A 20,773-nucleotide genomic window follows, 5' to 3' on the forward strand; every position below is an offset into this window, starting at 1 on the left:
GCTATTTGTGTTCTTTTATTGCTAAAACCCTGTTAGAATTCACAGACAAAAACTAATCCATTTTAATGCAGTGCTCTATTTAGTTTGCTAATATTTTGGTCAGTACACTTCCATCTGTATTCATGAAAGTGGTTCATTTGTGATTTTAATTTTTTGTAATTTTTGCCAGATTTTACATAAACTTCAGCCATTGAATAGAATTGTTTCCTCTAATTATTCTCATCATTTTATGATGGGATTTGTGTAGAATTGCTATTATTTGTTCTTAAGTACTTAGACAAATTTCTTTGATGGATTCAGTTGAAATAGTGTTTCTTTATGAAAAATAAATTAGTTAATTCTTAAAGCAGATATGCTATTATTCAAACATCTATGTATTTTGAAACCTTTTTGCATTATCTTAAGTAGTTCATTTTACCTTAATTATTAAAGACATTTATATAAAGTCATTCAATATACTTTTAGTTTTGCTTATAATTGAGAATGATAGTGATGTTCTTTGTGTTTCTTATATTATAAACATGTTTTATTTCATTTATTTAATCATGTTGTGGGGAGCTAGTTTATTATTCAAAAACAAAACAGAATTTTGTGCATTTTTGAATGAATATATAATGTGGGCTTTGTATTTCACTTATTAATGGTGTTTATTTTTTAGGTCAATATATTTGTGTGTGTATTTATTTAGTATGCTGTTCTTTCTGCTATCAGAATTCTTGATATAAAAGCTTAGACCTTACCAACCTCTTTCTTCTTTAATATGAGAATTTAAAACTCTTTAAAGAACATGACTTTATTTTTATTCCCAAAGTATTTGTCTGTTCATTGGCACTTTATACATAGGCCATGTGAAATCCACTGGCTTTTTCTTCTGTTATTGAAAAGTAAATTGTCTAGTTTTCAGAAATTGGAGATTTCTAGTTTTTTGTCCTATTATTCTTTAATTTAAAATAGTAGTAGTTAATATCCTAGCCTCTATTATTATTTGTAAAATGCTTAATTTTTGGCGTGAGTTAATTGTATATCTAATGATACTATGTATTTAATCCTGATTAGATGACAAGATATACCAGTGGATCATTAGTGGTGTTGTTTAGATCTTGTATATCATTACAGTTTTGTCTTTTTGTTTTATTCTAACACTCCTAAAAATAATTGAATTCTGTTGGAATTATTTATCTTTTGGTGTTACCTTTTTTTTAACACTTATTTGTATCATTTATCTATATATTATTTCTAATCTTTCATCTATTTATCTGTTACCTATTTATTATGTATCTATATTCTACTTGCTATTAATTTATACCTCTACCATCTATCCTTATAGCATAGATATGACATTATTATATAAACACAATATTTTAACTGTTTATGCTATCATTGGCTTGGTCTTTTATTAATGTGAAATATACTTTGATCTACTATTAATGTTAAATATTGTTACATACAGAAGTTTTCTAGTTATAGAGCCCCATTTTTTCATAACAATCTAATAACTAACTTCTTTTTCAAGATGTTTATATGGAATTTTCTTTCATATTTTCTTATGTTCACACATGTGTGCACTCATTCATGCAGAAACACACTCACACATAAACAAACACACTAAACAAGTGAATGTAAAAAGGCAAAAGTACATTAGCAGAGCAAATGGTGTTTATAATTTACTAGAAAACATTAACATCTTTCTTTCTTTTGTAGATTCTTTGTTGATTTGTTTCTTATTTATTTAAGAAAATTTATTTTCCTAAATTATCTGAAAGTCATTATGTAGCCCAGGACGGCCTTGAAACCATGATTGTTTTTGTCTCAGCCTTCAGAATGGTGAGATACACCGGCATGCCCAGCTCTTTTCCACTCTGTTGCCAAGATTGTTTTAGGTTGATTTTGATTTTGTTACTGTAACCGATTAACAAATGAATTACTTTATTAGCAGGTGTCTCTAAGTACTAAACAAGGAGAGTCCTGGTCCAAGGGAGATGCTCTGACTGACATCTCTGGCGGGCTTCTTGTGTAAGCATAGGATTACATTTTCTTTCTCGTGGTTATATCACCCTTTCATACATAATACCAAGGATTAGCATCTTCCTTTTTTATTGACTTGCCTTTTCTGCAGTTTATCTCTTTTAATGATCTTTTAGAGAGCTAGCACTTAAATTTATCACTCAACTGTTCTACTCTCATTTATAAATTATTGATCTCCAATTGTATCTTTATTAATTCATCCCTGCTCTTTCATACTCCTTTAAAAGAATTATTTTTACTGGAATGATTAATTAATCTGTTTTGATTCTTTCTTATTTAACATGAAAAATATTAAAGCGTTAAATTGTCTTCTGAGCACAGGTCTGGCAGAATCCTACTGGGCTAATTTCTTCTATGGATATAATTCTGATTTTAACTATGACATGAGTTAGGGGAATTTTTCCCATTTTTTTTCCTACCCAAACTCCTACTTTTACCCCACAATCCCAATATTGTGACCATCTTCTGATAGACAACATATATTTTTCTTTTTTTATTATTTTATTTATTTCATTTTCATTTCAAATGTTGTGCCGCTCCCAAACTCCCCTCTGCAAACCACCACCCTCCTACCCTTTGCCTCTAATAGGGTGCTCTCCCACAAACCCCTCCACCCACTCCCTTCTCATTCATCTAACACCCGCCTTTGCTGAGGCATCAAGCCTCCACAGGACCAAGCACTTTCTCTCCCACTGATGCCAGATAAGACTGTCCTCTACTGCATATGTAGCGGGAGACATAGACCAACTCATATATACTCTTTTGTTGGTGGTTTACTTTCTGGGAACTCAGAGGGGTCCTATTAGTTGATATTGTTCTTCTTCCTATAGTGCTCTTAACCTCTGAGCCGTCTCTCCAACCTTTTTGATGGCATATATTTTAACTGAGTGCCACATCTCAGCTGCTCTTTTACTGACTATGGCTGTCTCAATAAGTTACAAGAGGAGAACTGAATGACAAGGTTGGAACAAATGGGAAGGGATGTGCACTCTGACTGAAAAGAAGTGTGTGTTTTCTTCCTGATTCTTAAAATGCAGATCTAAAGAAAAAACGGAGCTGGACTCTCCCCCAACATCCTGGACCCCAGATAAAAAATGGCAGCTTCTGAAATGAGCAAGTAGACATCCTGATTTCTAAGGAGTTGCTCTATCTGCTCGGAAGATGTATAAAATTATTGTTGTAAGAGACAAATTACGTCTTTCTCTGTAGGAGCCATTATTTCAAGACCCTACTTCAGCAGCCACAGTGATGACATAATTGAAGCAGTTAATAATTACTAATCTGTTGTGCTGCTATCAAAGAATATAAAATATATAAAATGTATATTGTAGTTCTATATAGAATATGCTAAGGTATTTTAGTTGCCTAAGAAACGTTCTTTTTGTATTTTCTATTTTTATGAGTTTTCTATTACATAACTGTATAATGTTTTAGCTTGTATAACCACACAAATATACATGTATATATATGTATACATATATATTCACACATATAGATAGATAAATGATAGCTAGCTAGCTAGCTAGATAGATACATAGATAGATATGTTGTTCAATCCAAATCATTAGTTATTTTACTACTTTCCACAGCATACTCTATATAACAGCATTGCGTAGAACACTGATGAGTTTCCAGCAAAATGAAAATGTTTCATGGTTGCTTTATTATGTGCTCCCTGTTTTTATTGACAAGGAAGACGGACCAGAAATGAATCCAATCTCTCCTTCATAGGCTAAAACCACATGAATAAACCACATTGTTTCATCCAGCTGTTTTTCAGGTCCCATGGCAGTGCAAAGGAGGAAATGATAGTACGTATCCCTCAGGATTAATAGCCTTGTAAAATCTTAATCATGCTTAGCTGATCAGGGACATGATTTTGCATTGCACATTGAGAGGCAGTGAGAAGTAATAAAATATTGGCATCTGCTTACGGCTGACTGACCTGAACTTGCCCAAGTTTATTTTACTGGAGATGCTATGGCTACAGCCAAATGAGAGAAAAAAATGTTCTGTACAATATTGATTTGAAAGAGCATGCATATATCACTGTGTTCTGCTATATACCCCTCAACAGAGAATGTATAAATGGAATTTAGGAGACATTTGAATTTCTTGACATGGATACACATTCTATGTGCACATGTGTACGTATTTCTGAGGAGAGATACATAGAATGGAGCTGATTTTAACGTTTCTCCACATGTAAGATTTTAATTAATTAGTTAATTAATTAATGTGTGTAGGAACACATGTGCCATAGCAACACTGATATGGATGTTGGAGGATACAGTGTTCTGGTTTTGTCTTACTCCCTTGTAGGTATCAGCATTCCAACTGGATCATCAATTTGGTGATAAGCACCTTTACCTACTGAACCATTCACCGCAGCTTCCGGATCTATTTCTTTGCTAAGTCGAAAAGTTGTGACGAAACTTCTTCAATGTGTTGCTTTCCTCTGATCCTGGTTGGTTCAAGTTTTTCCTGCAAGTCACCATCAAACATTTTCTAGCATCCATGCATTTTACCATTCTTAGATAACTTGTTTCCTGACATTTCCCCCTTCTTGCATCTGAAAAGTGTTCTCCCACATAGTTTCTATCTTCTCTTTTACAGGAAAAAGTGTTTCCTTGAACAATTTCGTGAATATCAATTGCTTTCTAGCATTTATTTCTAGTTTCTACAATCTCTTGTTTTGTGAAGCACAATTCCTGGCTGTCTCAGTCAGCTGCTAAATCCACCTAGGTTGTTATTTTATATACTCAATATTGGCCTTTATTTTACATTTTAAAAGAATATTAGATTAGAGTTTTTTGAGAAGATTTTTGTGTTTGCCATTTATTTGGTTAATTTGATTGTTATTTCTTTTGAGACAGGAGTTTCACTGTATAGCCCAGGATAGCCCAGATCTCATTATTTTCCATTCTCAGTTTCATGATAGGTGGTATAGCATCTACATGCCAGTAGAACAGGGTTCATCTTATTTATTTTTACATTATTTTCCAGAACACTATCTAACCACACCCCCCAGTGCCAGGTTAGAGAGTAAGCACACTCTTTTTCCAGCACATCTTACAATAGTAATCTTAATGAATTTTTCAAGGTAACACTGATGATGGGGTCCATCAATGTATTTCCTAATATATTTAACAATTTCTATCAAGTTTTGCCACTTGATGCTGAGGTACTTTTGTATATCCATTACAACATTCTGATACGCTCAAGTCATACAAATGCCTGTTTGCATTCAACGATTAATTATAAACCAGTTTCCAAACATGTTCTAGATTCCGCAGCTGTCCATCAGGATGCAGTTGCAGAGCTGGTTTCTCTGAGACCTATATTCTAGGACCTCCCCAATTCCACTGGTTTTTCATTGTTTTCTTAGGTCAGATCTGTCTACTTGGATATGGAGAAGCCTCTGCGGTAAGTAAACAGAGCCATAGTTAGGCCATTTCCACCACAGTGGCCGGGAAACAGAAAAGTGAGTTTCCTCTAGATGCAACAGCCCTGAGGGAAAATTTTTAAGGTGAAAAAAAAAAAAAAAAACCTTAGAACTCCCATTTACCATGCTTAAAGAAATCCAAAACACTCCTCTCGTAAAAGCTTTTTTCCCCTATATCCAACACGATGTCTGATTATGAGTTTCTTCAACTCTTCTACATCTGAGGATCGGTGAAGTAGTCCAAGGACCCATATGGTGTAGTGGCAAGAGCAAGATATTCAAAAGCAAACTCTAGTTTTAAATCCCAATCAGAACACTCAGTTTGTCTGTCTTCATTTCTTCACTTCCAAATGAAAGTTGAAGCTGAAGCCATCTCCTCCCCACAAAATAATTTTATGAGAGTGAATTAGTAACATAAAACCTTCTGACGTTGTACACAATGGAAGTATCATACTAAATTTTCCAGAGCTCATCCCAACTATTCAGAGAGAGAACTGGAAATACTCAACATTTGTCCTGCCTACAAGATGTGCAGGGGTAAAATAGGGAGCAGATTTTGAGGGAAGGACATAGTGACTGGCCCAGCTTGAGACCCATGGCATGAGAGGGAGCCCACCCCTATTAATGATATTCTGTTATACTTTCAGACAGGAGCCTAGCATAAATGTCATCATAGAAACTTCACCCAGCAATTGATGGAAACTGATGCAGACACCCACAGCCAAACAGGCTGAGCTTGAAGAAGAATCCTGTGGAAGAGAGAGAAGAAGAATTGAAAGAACTAGATCAACAACAAGAAAACCTGCAGAATCTACTAATCTGGGCCCACAGGGGCTCATAGAGACCGAACTGTCATCCAGAAAGCATGCATGGGACAGATCTAGGTCCTCTACACATGTCACAGTTGTGAAGCTGGTTTGTCATGTGGGACTCCTAAAGCAGAAGCAGGGGCTGTCTCTGACTACATTGCCTGCCTTTGGATCTCTTGCCCCAAACTGGGTTGCCTTGTGTAGCATCAATAGAAGATGAGCCTGGTCTAACTGCAGCTTGATATACCAAAGGGGGTTGATATCCATGGGAGGGCCTCCCCTTTTCTGAAGAGAAAGGGAGGAGGCATAAATGAAAGTGCATGGAAAATGAGAGGGAGGGACTTAGAGGAGAGGAGAGAGGGAAATCTGCAAGCAGGATGTAAAGTAAATAAATAACTTAATAAAAAAAAACTTAATTAATGGAAAAAAGAAAGAAAAAAGAAAAGGGTTCAATCAAAGTTCTAAGTTTCTACTTTAATTAAAAATTACAATTTAACTAAAAAGAAAGAAGAGGAAATGAAAATTTGAAAAATGGCCATAGAAAATATACAGCACAGGAAAACTGTAGATGAGTAGATGAAAACAAAACAAAACAAAAAAAGATCACCCAACATTGACATTTTAGTAAGATCAATAGAATTGGGAAAAGCCTATTGTCAAGTTGTCAAGCCTATTGAGAAAAAATAAATAAAAACACAGATGGTGGCTGGTATTAGAAATTGAAAGAGTACATCAGTGTGAATACTGTAGACATTAGGGAACAATGTGAGAACATTCTAACTAACTTCAACTAATGGTTGATAAATTCAATGAATCATGCAAATTTTTCAAACATGTAAAATGAGAGAGTATTCAAAAAATAGACTCACATAATTGTGTATCTATATAAGGCTTCAATTTATGCCACTTGTAAAGCCTTCGAAATAGTCAAGGCAGAAATACCAATTCTATATAAACTCTTCCAGAACATGGAAGAAGCAAGAAACAATTTCCATCCAATGTTTTAGCCCAGTTTATTAGACTTACTTGCATCAAACAATGAAATGAAGTGAAAGAAAATTTCAGAAGTTAGGTCAGCCTAGAACACTGGTACATGCCTTCAGTCTCAGGGACCCAGGAGATATGAGGATCTCCTCAGCCCAAATGTTCAATGCCAGTCTGAGAACCAGAGCAAAGCCTCTTCTGCAGAAGGCAGAAAAGAAGGAGGGAAAGAAAAAAACTTCAGACAATAGTAGTCATAAATAAAGGAGTAAAATATCTAAACAAATGGTAGTAGATCCAATGATTTCACTTATTTTATCTGTCTGAAAATGTTTTTGCTTATACAATATTTTATTTCATTTCTGGCCACATCTTTTAGTTCTTTTTTTTCCTATTTATTCTGCTCTTACTGACTCTTAACATCTTCTCTCTCGCTTTGTGTGTGTTTGTGAATGTATAATATTACTATATGTGTGTATGTGACCGTGCATGATTTGTATGTGAGGTGTGCATGCCAAGTACATGTGCACATTGCAAAGGACAATTTTCTGAAACGAGATCTCTCCTTCTAACTTTCTGTCAGTTCCAGTGATCAGACTCAGCTCCAGTGATTAGAATCAGTTTGCCAGGCTCAGCACGCCCTGCATGCACCTCCACCTTCTGAGACTCTCACTGGCCTCATTGTCTAGATTATCACAGCAACTGTACCACTTGTCCTCAGACTTTCCTTGCATATTGCCCATGGACCTCCATCAAAGTCTACTTCCTCAAAGGCACCATTTTTATTATGGGTTTGACTAGAGAGAGGCTTTTGGTAATCTTGTGAGTTTCTTATAATACAATTAGGAATTCTTAAACCCAATTAAAAAATTTCCAACACACACACACACACACACACACACACACAGAGAGAGAGAGAGAGAGAGAGAGAGAGAGAGAGAGAGAGAGAGAGAGAGAAAGGCAGAGAGAGAGCTATATTATACATATTCTGTGCCCAAAAATTTTCCATAATCTTATTCTAACACCAGAAACATAATTATGCATATATATTTGCTTGAAATTCAAACATTATGCTTCTACCCTAATTTTTATTCCCTCTCCTTCAGTTTCTGTGCTCTGTGGTTCTGTTGAAGTTTGTTTTAGATTTATTAATATTATGTATATGAGTGTTTTGTCACAGTGTGGTTAAGTAGATTTACTGATATATTAGAATAAAGCCAAATGTGTCTGCTATTCATCCATGTGTGAGCTTTGCTTGGCAGTCCCCGAACTTCTTTCCTTGTTTCTATTAGCATCTTCAAAACTGAAATTAAGCTTGAATATTACAATGAAATGTGACCTTTTCACATGTTTCATTCTACAGTTTCTTTCTCCAGTGAGTGTTGGACAAAGAATCCTGGTCTTTCACACTGCTGCTAAGCGTGACTACTCCAAACACCTCCTTACCCATATCTCTTCATTTCTGATCATCTCCCCTCCCACATCCAGCCTGGCTGTTGCTATGTTTCTCCTGGAAGGTAGAAGACCTTCTTAGTTGTGTAAAACCAGAAAACTGATTTGAACGCTTTAAAATATTCTTTCATCTGATATAGTCATAACTAGGAACACTGAAATTTCTAGTTACTCAAGGGAAATATTCATTTTCACATCTTTGGTAAAGCACACACAACACAAAGATCTAATTATTTCAAATACAATAAATCACCACCATTACCTCCTAAAAATCAGATTTTTAAAATATATACAAAACTAGTGATGTTGATTTAAAATGTTGATTTTTTCTTCAGAAAACAATGAATTATGAATTTATCTCTATATTTTCTAACTATGGTTAATATATAAGAAAATAAGAACCATAGTTTTTATTAAGTTTAGATGAGCAACAAGCCTAAGAGATTCATAATTAAAGGACATATTTGCACTCTGAATTAATTTTGAAACATTTCCTAAGTGCTGTGTGATGAGCATTATGTGGGAGAAGATCAGCTTTTTCTTCACCAAAGATACCAACAAAATCATTTTTAATTTTAAAGAAAATGCCTTCCTGGGAAAAATGTAATCAATAATTTGTCTTTCATCCTCAGAACAATTAAGTCGTTCCTGTTTCCAAATACTCACTTGGAGATTTTCCAACTTTCCTATGTCTCCATTGTATTAGAAAGAATGTTTCTAGCTCACTAATTTTGCTGCTAATCAAACACTTAAAAAGGATTCTTTATACTTTCAGATATGCTTTGAAAAAAAATCCCCCCATCAAATGCACAAGGGAATTATAACTTCATTAGTATACAGTTTTTCACATCTTAGATTCATGCTTCATTATGTTACCTTAGAGATAAAAATACCATTTTACACTTATATGAAAGTAAAAATAATTAGAATTAACATCTGATTATGAGTTTTAATTTTGAAATTAATCTACAGACATATCTAATTTAAATATTTTAAATCAAAAGCTACCTTTAATATTTTACTGCAAACAATACTTAAAGCCTAAATTGTATCCATTTGGAGTAATGCTTTTGAAAAAACATGAAGCACTTTTGCATTGTAAAAGAACTTCCATATTTTGTACTGTAGATGCTAAAAAAAGACAAACCTAAAACATGTAGACATTCTGCGTCTTAGGAACGCCATAGTTATTGTTTTGGTTTTCTTGTTGAGTAAGAATTTGTGGCTACATATTTCAGTCAGTAATGCATCACTTGCAACTCAGTAACATTTATACTGTGATAAATCATAGGAGCAACTAATACCTCCATTCTGGCAATAGAAAAAAACAAACATGGAATCCTGCACTTAAAAATGCAGGAATTATAAGTAGACACCAACTCCCATAAAGCTTTACCCAGTTTGTAAAGACTCTTTCCAATTTCTGCAAACTTGGATACACAGAATATCTCTGTGATCCAAGAATAAATTCTAATTCAGCTCCTTCCTGGGGATATTGCATAGCCATATGGATTACTTTAGTGCCACTCATTTTCTCCATAAGTATTTATTAGACACATGGATCTTATTTTAGTATTAACAATTATTCTAGTATGAAGGTAATAAAGAATTTATGTTATCATGTCCAGACAGGAACGTGTTTTGATTTTTCTTGAATTGCATAAGTAGGTCTGAATTTCTCCCTAGGTAACACTCAGTTCATTAGCAAGCTTTCCTACTTTATGTGGAAATTGTTTGTTAGAAGTTCAAAATTCATTTGCCTACAAAATGATTAATATATTTAACTTGCCATGTCATCTTTGGTAACCAAATATATCACTCAAAAATGATGTATAAGAAATAAATTCTGAAAATTTTCAGTCGAAATATGCATATCAAAATGTAGCTCCAAACCTGGGAGCCAAACATACATTACCTCTTTCCCATGTAACCTTTGCATTTCCTTGCAAATAATACAGGGTTGGCAACATAGTAGGTGCTTTATCTCATTATTTATTTTTCAAAGCTAAACCATCACTCAATAAACGTGCTGGTTTAAAATAGCATCTACTTAATTTGACTGAAATTTTGTGGTTTGGACTGGACTCAGTCTCAGATTCTGCTTGTTTTGTTTGTGGGTCTTTTTATGGGTAAATTCAGTTATGTCAGCAGCTGGCAGCAGAGAGGTTGAGAGACCAAGTCAACCTTCTCGTCCATGTAGTCTCTGAGTTCCTTTCTCTTTGCTGTTTCTCACATGGCATCTTTCAAGGTGCAGCCAGATTTCTGGTCTGGAGATTACAGGCTCCTGTGAGAGCAGATGTGTAAGCCCCCAGAGTTGGAGGGCTGGTACCCTGTTGCTCTGACATATCCTTTTAACACCCACCTCAGTTCTTCAGTCAGGATCTGAAGGGTGGTTACCAGGAAACTTGTTCAGTCTGGGCCACCAGTGGAGCACTCTGTCCCAGGGTGAGTTGGCTGTCTGCCCGAAACACAGATGAATAGGTGCTAATCTCTTAATTGCTGAGCTAGGAAATGAAGCTGGAAGTTTGGTAGTAGGCAAAATCCATGAAAGTGTGACTTGGATATCTCTGAGTATGTATGGAGTATGACTTGATCATTTACTTGTTTATCTGTCTTTATTTTGGTTTATTGTTTTGTTTGAAGACAGTGTCCTGCATTGTTGCCCAGGCTCTCCCCAGGAATCCACTGTGTCATCCAATCTTGCCCCAAATTGAAAATTCTTCTTTCTCACTCACCTTCCTAAGTGTTGGGGATAGAAGTCTGAACTACCATGCCATGCCTAACTCAAATTGGTTTTAATCTACAATTCTTATCAAGAAGAGCTAAGCTGAGAAGTTTCACTTCTTACTGGTGTCAACTGCAGATGTGTAATAGTGTATTGCCTTATAAAGTAATAGCCCATACACTTTGAATAAATGCACAAAGTACTGGTTTCAGCTATTTTTGTGGCTTGAGATAGCTGTTAATGAACCCTAAATAGAAGCGCGCACACACACACACACACACACTTGAAGCATAACAAATTATGAACTAAAAAGGTTAACATGCAATGATAGTATAATTACTTGTCATATTTTATCCACATTTTAAATATTAGTCTTAATAGATTAGTTATAATTATTAACAAGTAAAATGAAATTCAAATTGCCCCCATCCAGAGATTTCTTCCACCATTACCCATGTACTAGCAAAAATGTATTGCTTAGAATGTCTTGGAGGTGAAGAGCCGGCATTGACTCTGAAAGCCTGAATAGTGTTGGACACAGGGTAAATGCAGACAAACATCAATGAAAGACTCTCAGAGTAAGGTTGGTTATAAAGAGACTATAGCACAGAGATGTCATAGAGATCAAAGATTTAGGACAATGTTGGGGAAGAGAATTGAGGACCAGTCCTCTCTTTGAAACAGCTATTTAACTGATATGAACATCATTGACTTTCGTCAGTTATATATAAATTTTATGCTCTCTTTTGCCATTTTATACTTCCTAATCTCCATTTATAGAAACTTCTGAATATAATTTTATGTCAGTCAGGGGCATTTGAAATGAGACATTTCTTAACTGTGTGCAAGTTTTCCACACAGTGCATGACATTGATTGATCCTCAGACCATAAATGCTCAGATCCTATAAAGTCATTTTGAAAACTTAAAGCTTTCTAATGTGTGGCTTTTCCTACTGAGTAACTACACAAAGGAATATAAACTTCTACTTGCAAGTGTGGCAAAATCCACTAACCAGCGATGAGGATCACATATCGGTGACAATTCATACTATATGTACTTATTTAACTTAATGAAATTAAAGAGATCCTCATTTTAACAAATTTTCCAGTTGTGTCTAAAAAGATAGACAATTACAAGTCTTGATGAGAATAAGGACAGTTTGAAAATCAACAAGTACACACACACACACACACACACACACAGTGCTGTAAGGAATACAAAACATACAGTTGTTATGGAAAACAGTTTGGAACTTTCTCAAAAGTTAAACTCGGAGACACAACATGACACGGTAATTCCACATCTAGCAATATACTCAAGAGACAGCATAATAGAAGTTCCTGTAAGATGTGCACTTGAATTTTGAGAGCACTATTATCCTTAATAGTTAAAGGGTGAGAATAGTCTGAATTTGTACTAAGTGAGAATGAATGTACCAATGAATGGTCCTGAGGTTAGATTATGGAATAGTGCTCAGATATTAAAACAATTAGTATGTTTGTATTGATTGATGCATGTTTCAATGTGGATACACTTTGAAAACACTGTGTTAAGATTAAAAAAAAAAACAAATATGAAAGGGTGATATGGTATATAGTTCATTTTATATGCAATATTTAGATATACAGACAAAACATAGATTAGTTGATCTCATCGTAAAAGACACAAGCAAATGTGAAATAATTTCTGGTAGAAACAAGGCTTCATTTGGGGATGCAAAAATTATTCTGAAATTATTAATAATGCTTGTGCAATATTATAAATGTGGCCCAAACACTGAAATATACATGTACAAGGGCGAATTCAGAAATATAAATCACATCTTAACAAAATCTTTTAAAATTACAAAGTCATAATCAATTATATGCATGAGTGTTCATCTAAGTGTAATGTATAATTATCTCAAACAAAAAGTAACCAGAATATCTCTAGGAAATGAAAGGTTAATTAAACTGTCATATATCTTTGCAATGGGATACTATGCAGTGATAAAAATAAGTTAAGATATGTAAAATGTATATATATTAATAAATGAAAGAAGTCAGACTGATAGGCTACACACTATATATGATTTTATTCATATGACATTATGTGAGACATAAGCCAACAGAATTACTAAATAGGACATAATTGATAAGAGTTTCAAGGGAAACCAGATTTGAATAAATAATTTTAAATTTTATCTTATGCTTATTTACATGTATCTGTGTGTGGATGTCCTCAGAGGCCAGACAAAGTGGTCAGATCCCTTGCAGCTGAAGATCTAGATGGTTGTGAACTACCTGACCTATGTGCTAAGAACCAAATTCAGGTCCTCTGCAAGAACAGCAAGCACTTTTAACTAAGTGATACTTCAGTCCCTTTTAATGATAATTCACAGGAGACATTTTAGGGTGAGAAAACTATCCTATAAGATTGTAACCTGATAAAGTTTAATAGGTTATGCATTTGTCAAAACCTGTAAAACTTCAACACACAAAGAATAAGCTTTTATATATGCAAATAAAACCAAAACAATCCCAGAGATTCAGAAACCCCAGGGTGGAATGCAAACTGTGACAAGAGAAGTTAACTGTATTACAAAAGGACATATTAACCTCATTAAAGAGAGTGAGGGGAAAATGCTAGCTGAAGCAACTTTGGGAAACAGAATGTAAAGCTAATGCGAAAGGCACTGCCTGTAAGGATTATAGTGTAGCTGTGAAAGTTGCTTTGCATAGCACATAGGTTAACAATTCTGATTCTAGTATGCATAGAATCAAGTGATTAAGTAGAGACAGTGATCAGTATTGAGATGGATGGTTATAGAAAAGCAAGATGAAGATTAAGATAATCATGTGATTGGAGTTGGAGGCATCAAAATGTATCATTGTTTATTTCAACATACAGATTAGTTAATTTAATGTACTTGGCAGATATGTTTAAATATAGAAATAGGCATACAATAAAATAAATAAAATCAAGTAAAAATAAAAGCAATATATATAATATGTGTATATATTACATACATATATATGTACAAGCATGCATAATATATACATTTATGAATCAAGATACACCCACATTCCTTGCTTTGTAAGTCTGGAAGGCCTGAAAGAATGGAATTCACTTACTAATAAGTACACTCAGGTGTACAGAGAGAAGTTTTTAATACTAATGTTGGTTAAAAGATCTAAAACTCCTTGTAGATTGTTTAGATAGGGAACAAGGGAACATGCAAGAGTATCTTGAAGCTCAATGTATTTGAATAAGTAAAGTTTCAACACACAAACACACAGAAATGGAGAAAGACAGAGAGACACAGAGAGAATAGAGATAGAGAGACAGAGACAAAGAGACAGAGATAAACATAAAGAGACAGAGAGCAAAGATAGAGACAAAGAGAATGAGGAGAGAGAGAGAGAGAGAGAGAGAGAGAGAGAGAGAGAGAGAGAGAGAGAGAGAGAGAAAGTGAAAGAAAGAAAGAGATGATTCAGTATGTGAACAGGACAAAATGGCACAGGAGAATATTAGAAGGGCTCTCCAAGTTCAATGCTAAAACAATTTGAGAAAAACTATCAAATGATATGTTTTTATAAACACAAAATACATACTTATATTCAATCCATACTGATTTAAATAATGAACAAAGAAGACAAATGGAGGAGGGTTGACAAAGATTTAATGTGGAAAAATTACAAGTCCTTTTGCAGGTACTCAGTCCCTCAGCAGGGAGCATATTTCCTCATCCTCTGGCATTTCTGTTTCTGGAAGCCTCCCTTGTATCGTAGTTCAGGGCAAACCCCACTCTGTATAGGCTTCTATCACCTATTCACCTCTCTCTTGATCACCGTTGATCTGTCTCTCTCTAAACATTGCATGTGGGTTTCCGAAGTGAGTTCATTCTAAAAGCACAGTAAGGGAAAAAGAAAGAGAAACGAGAAGCTCCACAGTAGAGAAAGCTGGCTGATGCTGTGAGCAAAGCAATCGAGGTTCCAGTCCACAATGAGTCCTGTTCGTGGCATTTCCTCTTGATGTGAAGCCACGAGAAGAGGAGATGACCCTGGTGGTCTTTCCCTTCACAGTCCTTAACCTACCTTAATCACTAGAGTCACACTGACAATCAGAATAAACTTCTTCCATAACAGACAAAATGCTTTTAAAAGCAGCACTTAAGCCCGTGATTAAATAAATGACAAAACCCCAACAGCACCCTGTCAAAAAATCCTGGGAATACCTAAGTCCCTACTGTTTAAGGTTGAAAATAATCATTTATTTATATTTTTTAAGAGAATTTGGGGTTTGGCATCCCGAGCAAACACTGGATGGTCAGGTTTTGTTAGACAGATATATGTTAGAGAGATATATGTTAGATAGAATAGGGTCTCCTTACTGGATGGTTACCTAGTGACCAGCACAGTGACTTCAGTAGCAAGGTATGCTGGGCTACACTATTTCTTCCAAAGTGAGCCACAAAGTACAGGCAAACACACATAAATATACAACAATAACACAAAGAGGAAATCTGAAATCAAATAGTATTTTATCAAATGCTTCTGCAATTTTGCCCTCTTTCCTCACTAATTTGCTTTCTCTGCACGGGTAGAACTACATCTTCCATGGAAGCTTATTAAAAGACAACACTGGTTTGCTGGCTTTCCATCACAAATACTTAAAAGAATCCCCTCATAAAAGAAAAGGCTTATTTTGGTTCACAATAAAGTTAAAGTCCAAGATACAATGGCCTCATTGCTTTGAGTGAACTCATGAGACTGTGTATAACTGCTCACCTCATGGTCATCAAGCAAGAGAATGCAGACGAGATCAGTTCTGACACTCTTTTCAAGGGTAGTGCCATGAGGAAGTCCCAGTCAGTTCCATCTGGTCAAGTTTCTACCATGTCTAACATCCTCAGATCAAAGTCTCTAAGGGATACACTGGCTTCTGAAGAACAGTCTCTATCAAAATGTGAGCAACTAGTTAGAGAAATCACTCAAATTTTAGCTTCTTCATTTCAAAAGCTGACATTATATGACATTGTAAATTTTGGAAAAAAACATATGCTGGTGGTTTTTACATGCCCTATCATTTCCTCCAAGAACTAGAGCCTGGTTTGTTTTGTGTTCTCCCCTTAATCTCCTCTGACATATTCTCTGTGTGGCTAGGGGTTGAAGCAGGATAATGCCTTTGGTCTAGCCCACAAGGATCTTAGAGATTGCAGGGGACTTGGAAATAGAAGAAATAGAATGGAAGAGATAGTCTTGTTTTGGAAATAGAAGCTCACAGTGATGGCAAACGTGAACCAGTAAATCCTCTCGTTGCTCATCGCCATCCCCTGAAATGGCAGTGTCTGCTGGCCGTACCCTCCTTCCTGAGACACTAGGCCTTTCTCAACAGCCCAGCACAAGAAGAACTCTACATGAAAAAAGAAAGTAGGAAGAGAGCCAACGAACTCTTCTCTTTCAATTGATGAGGATACATTTTCCATTGTAAAACAGAGTTACATTTTGATGGACTTATCTCTAAAATGTAAAGCTAAGAATTGGTGATTTACTCAGAGGGTAAAGATACTGGCTGCTAAATCTGATCTTAATTTGATACTCAGAGCCCACATTCACATGTGGATATTCATGTACACACACAGACACATACCCACAGAGAGATTGAGAGAGAGAGACAGAGATACAGAGAGAGACAGAGACATAAAGACACAGAGAGACAGAGAGAAATATAGAGAGATAGAGAGGATGAGAAAGACAGAGACAGAGATAAAGACAGAGAGACAAAAGAGACAGAGAGAGACAGAGAGACAAACACACACAGAGGGAGACAGAGAAAGACAGAGAGAGCACATATAAGTGTAATTAGTATATACACTTCTATAAAAGGCTGTTATTGAGCTTCCAAGTACTGAAAGAACTATTAAATATACAGATGAATGCATTATATTAAAAGAGGACACTAAGAATGAGCTGTGTGAAATTGCCAATGCCTTACTATTTCATCTCTATTATAACTCCTTGGGTACCACCCCACCCTGGGACATCTAGTTCCAGCAAGACTAAGCACCTCTTCTCCCACTGGATCCCAACCAGACAGTTCAGTTAGCAGAAAGAAATCAAATGGCAGGCAACAGACTCAGAGATAGCCCCCAACCCTGTTCCAGTTGTTAGGGGGCCCACACAAGAATCAAGTTGCACATTTGCTACAATTGGGAAGCTGGATCCAGACCCTGCATGCTCTGCTGGTTGGTGGTTCAATCTCTATGAGCCCCCATGGGTCCAGGTTAGTTGATTCTATAATTCTTCTTGGTATCCTTGAGTAGCTTGCTCAATTCTGTCTCCCACTCTTCCATAAGGCTCTCAAGTTCTCTGCCTGATGTTTGTCTTTGGGTCTCTGCATCTGTTTCCATCAGCTTTTGGATGTAACCTCCCAGGAGACAGTTAAGATATGTTCCTGTCTGCAAGCACAGCAGAGTTTCGTTAATAGTGTCAGGGGTTGGAACTCTCCCACGAAATGGGTCTGAAGTTGGACCAGTCATTGGTGAGCCAGTCTTTGGTGGGCCCTTCCCTCAATCTCTGCTCCATCTTTATCCCTGTGTATCTTGTAGGAGGCAGGACAAATTTGGGGTTGAAGGTTTTATGGGTGGGTTGATGTCCCTCTCCTTCAATTGGAAGCCCTGTCTGGCTACAGGAGGTGGCACTTCAGTCTCTGTACTTCCACTGGTAGGAATATCAACTACAGTCACCCTCGTAAACCCCCCATAGCCTCCACCATCTCAGGTCTCCAGCTGGTCCCAGAGATGTCCCAGCCAATTAAGTTCTGCATCTTGATAACCTGCTTCAATACCTGAGAAGATGACATGCTGCCATTCAAAAACCGAGAATCTGACCTTGGGCAGTCTAGAGACTCTAAAGTCTCAGAGTACTTTAGAGCTTTACCAATTCCAGTGGAATATGTCACATGAGACAGACATAAATGTGCCTGGGTATTAAGTCTTTAAAATATGTGTAGTAATTTACTACAGAAGAATCTAGCTCATACATGTAATGATAGTACAGAAAACAGACAATTAAGAATAATATAAGGCTACTAAAATCATATTTCATGCTAAGCAAAACAAACATGTACTAAATATCATATTGTTATAATCATCTTAATTGGGTACCTGTATTAGAGAATGGCAGACTATTAATTCAGCTACAGATACTTTTGAGTAGTTATTTTATATGCAGAATGTGAAATATAAAGTCAGGATATATATACACAATTACTGGGAGATTACACTAAAAATCTAACCTAGTAATAAAAATATATTTTCTATAGTAGCATCTAAACATAGTTCCCCATTTCACCCTATGTATAAAATACATTAATGTGAGGGCTGTATCATGCTGGCATCCTGTGTAGCTCACCAGGTGATTAAATGGTATGAAGAGATCACAGAGTATTAGAATATGAAGGGATTGCTTTTAACCTTGGATAAGAAAAGAAACTGTAGGGTTGGACAGTTGAGCTTAAAACCTTCCTATGAAAGGTTTGGAAGCAGTGAAATTTAGATAAAGGTACATGAAGTCCTGAAGGTCCAATTTCCTCTATTTTCTTCATAAATCCAGGTGCACTACTATCTTCTGAAACTGATTTAAGCACTGGAAGAGATAATGTATGCAATACAATTAAAACAGTGTGTGGCATAATATAAACTCTTCAAAATGCTGTCTATTTTTACTAGCCAATACCCTATCCAGTTTTACTCCTGGGAAAACATGAAAGTAAAGGATTGCTAATTGCTTACTGTCATAAGGCTCTCACAAAGTGCTTTAAAGGTCGTATTGAATATACCCTGTACTCCAACAGACATTAAAATATATATATATAAACAGATTATATAAACCAATTTTAATTTATCTGAGAATGTCATACATGAATACTGTATCTACATCATTTCTCTTTCTCCCTTTAACTCCCTCAAATGCCTCTAGTGTATCTCCTACTCTTCCATGTAACCACAGTCACTTTTAAAAATCATAATTGATACATGCACATAACCTAATGAGTCCATTAGTGTTGCCTGTGTGTACATATGCTTAAGGATCAGTTGGAATTGTGTAACCTAGCACAAAGCCTTTCTGGGGAAAATGGATTCTCTTTCTGATGCCATTAAAAGGTCATTATTATTAGTTTTTTTCAAGCTAATAATTCTGAGAATGCAACTGTACCCATTGACTTTTCCTCACCCCAGTTACCTTCATACTTATTCTCTTCTATCCAGTTAGTCCTGAGAAAGAACACTCTTGCTTGTGCATTTATTGTACCACTAGAAGCTTGAATGGTGGTCTATCAAGTTATAAAAATCCCTGACAACAGAGATGTGCCACAAATATGGGCTGTCAATAGATGGTGTTCTCAAGATCAAGAGTCAGAGGAGATGATGGAATGATGAACAGCATACGAATCCACACAGTGCCTACAGTTGAATTTCCTCTGAGGGAGGCTCAAAAAGAGAATGAAAACACAGGAGTTTAAGGAGGATCATAGGATGAGACATTTGTTATTCTTTTAGAGGCACTGCTTGGCTTCCCACGGTTTCTTCCAGCACCACTTACTTAGGTTAGCCTTGAGTCCAAGGGCAGCGACTTGGTACTGAGAATTCAGCCATGAAGAAAATCAATGGATTCTAGGAACTATGGGGGAAAGGTTGGTAGTCAGGAAGGAGGAATGCAGAGTAATCTGAAGGCCTTCGTTAGCTATAGAGGATATAACAGAGACAACAGCTTGAGAAAGTGGAGACTGAGAAGAAGGGAGGCCAGCTTGTGTTTAATAAAGAGGATGCTTTGCTAATTCCATCATTCTTGGTTATTCCGTGGTCTCCTAGGATTGTCATCTATGTGGCAAAATATCATAAAGTGATGTTGTTCTGTGACACATGGACCTGAGTGGGAAGAAATGAGTTGTGAGTGTTCACATGGCTCCCAGGCAACAAAACCAACTACCTTCAGCTAGGAAAGCCACCCACTGGGCGACAGTCAGATAACTGACCTTGGGGTGAAAGGTTCTATTATCACAGCCTTGCTGGTCACCCACGCTCTCTACGGGCCTTGACTTTTTTTCTCTTCTTAATATTCCATGGTATGTTTACTTTCATGGCTATAAAAGCACACCGAAGTTTTCAATGCTATTTGCTGCTCGATTGCCGAGTATTTTAACTGATGTTAGTTCAAATCAATTCTGGAGAAACTTTCCAGTCAAGGGAATTGCAAGCTGGCTGGTTGACATTGGAGGTCAAATACTCCAGGGTATGGGTCTCAAATCACTTAATTCTTCACAGCAAATTAGAAACAGAACTCCAGCTGGT

The 20,773-nt window shown here is 36.0% G+C and overlaps 1 long non-coding RNA gene across 1 annotated transcript in view; it reads left to right on the forward strand.

Moving 5' to 3' along the window:
• The window catches only part of LOC143442114 (uncharacterized), a 106,722-nt gene extending 92,383 nt beyond the window's left edge, over positions 1-14,339 (forward strand). Inside the window, exon 4 of the long non-coding RNA XR_013110046.1 lies at positions 4,348-14,339. This is a non-coding gene — a long non-coding RNA (uncharacterized LOC143442114). The remainder of the gene's footprint in view (positions 1-4,347) is intronic.
• Positions 14,340-20,773: the final 6,434 nt, after the last annotated feature.

Source organism: Arvicanthis niloticus, chromosome 4 (assembly GCF_011762505.2).
Source record: "Arvicanthis niloticus isolate mArvNil1 chromosome 4, mArvNil1.pat.X, whole genome shotgun sequence".
In the NCBI taxonomy this organism is placed as follows: Eukaryota; Metazoa; Chordata; class Mammalia; order Rodentia; family Muridae; genus Arvicanthis; species Arvicanthis niloticus.